Here is a 1663-nt window from a genome sequence, read left to right as displayed (position 1 = left end):
AGGAGGAACATAGAGCCTGCACCCATAGAGGAACATCAGCCCTGCACCATAGAGGACATAGAGCCCTACCATAAGGAGAACATAGAGCCCTGCAACCATAGAGAGAACATAGAGCCCGCAACATATGAGGAACATGGCCCTGCAACACATAGGAGGAACATAGAGCTCTGCAGCCATAGGAGGAACATAACCCTACACTATAGGAGGAACATAGAGCCCTGCAACCATAGGAGGAACATAGAGCTCCTGCAGCCATAGGAGGAACATAGAGCCCTACAACTATAGGAGGAACATAGAGCCCTGCAACCATAGGAGGAACATAGAGCCCTACAACCATAGGAGGAACATAGAGCTCTGCAGCCATAGGAGGAACATAGAGCCCTACAACTATAGGAGGAACATAGAGCCCTGCAACCATAGGAGGAACATAGAGCTCTGCAGCCATAGGAGGAATATAGAGCTCTGCAGCCACAGGAGGAACATAGAGCTCTGCAGCCAAAACAAAGTCCCAGAAGAGTGGAGAGCTCCAGGCGTTATTCAGGTTACAACTCGTCTGTGAGTCGACATAGTTGAACCGACCACAGGCTTGCAGCAGGTATTAGCTTGGGCTCCACCAGTTCATTTGGAAATACAGGTTATATGTACAGGGCATGAATACCTAACGCTGACATCATGGAATTCAGGAACAACTGTCCTTTCCAGAGAGTGTGATCAGGCTTTTAGCTCACAGGTTAATAACTCATCGTGTTGCCCAGAAACAGTTCATCATTATGGTCAATGTCTTATGTTATTGTAGTTCTGTACCTGTAGTTCTGACCCTGGTCTTTAATGACACACAAGGATGCAGGTAAAAGCTTGTCATGAAAGCTGCACAGTGATTCTGTAATGACACGGCTGGGCATCAGGCTGAAAGACTATAAATACATACTGTGTACATATAACATAAAGATAAACCTGTCCTTCACTGTCAACCATGACAACTCAGGTGATACAGAGGCATCAGCTTCACAGGGGTTACACAAAAACACCAGAGACACTCGATGCAGTATTACAGTTTACTTCAGGCATTTCGTACACTGATTTTAAAAAAATAAACTCAAGTAATGAGTTGAAGTTCCCTGAAAACACCCAGCACCCCGTCCTCAGGCTTGTAGCAACCCCTACACTGCTGCTGTAACAGCACCTGTTCCCCTCCTGGCTTGTGTCCGCTGCTAAATTGAAAAGGTTGTTGTCCCACCAAAAGCGTGGGTCTCTGTAAATGATAGAGTGTGGTCTAGACCTACTCTAGCTGTAAAGCGTCCTGAGATAACTCTTGTTCTGATATGAATTTTAAAATTGAATTGAATTGATTTGATTGAATACCTAGCTAACAATAGGAAAACTCATACAACTGGTCTGTTGAAAGGATTTACTTTGTAGTACTGGGAATATATTTCTGCTGCATGCTAAGTAAATAGAGTCATCTATCAAATGTAAATTATTAAAATAATGGTTGAACAATCGCAGCGTGGCACTAATCCCCTTCTTTGGAGTAACAGAGTGGGCGGGCAGCCGTGGCACAGTTTGTCCTGAGTTAGTATTATACATGAAATAGACGCAGAGTTAAATAACAACAATTATGAATACTTAAAGTGCTCATATTATGCTTTTTGGCTTTTCCTCT

The sequence above is a fragment of the Etheostoma spectabile genome, chromosome 6 (genome assembly GCF_008692095.1).
Source record: "Etheostoma spectabile isolate EspeVRDwgs_2016 chromosome 6, UIUC_Espe_1.0, whole genome shotgun sequence".
In the NCBI taxonomy this organism is placed as follows: Eukaryota; Metazoa; Chordata; class Actinopteri; order Perciformes; family Percidae; genus Etheostoma; species Etheostoma spectabile.
Note: the sequence above shows the minus strand (reverse complement) of the source record.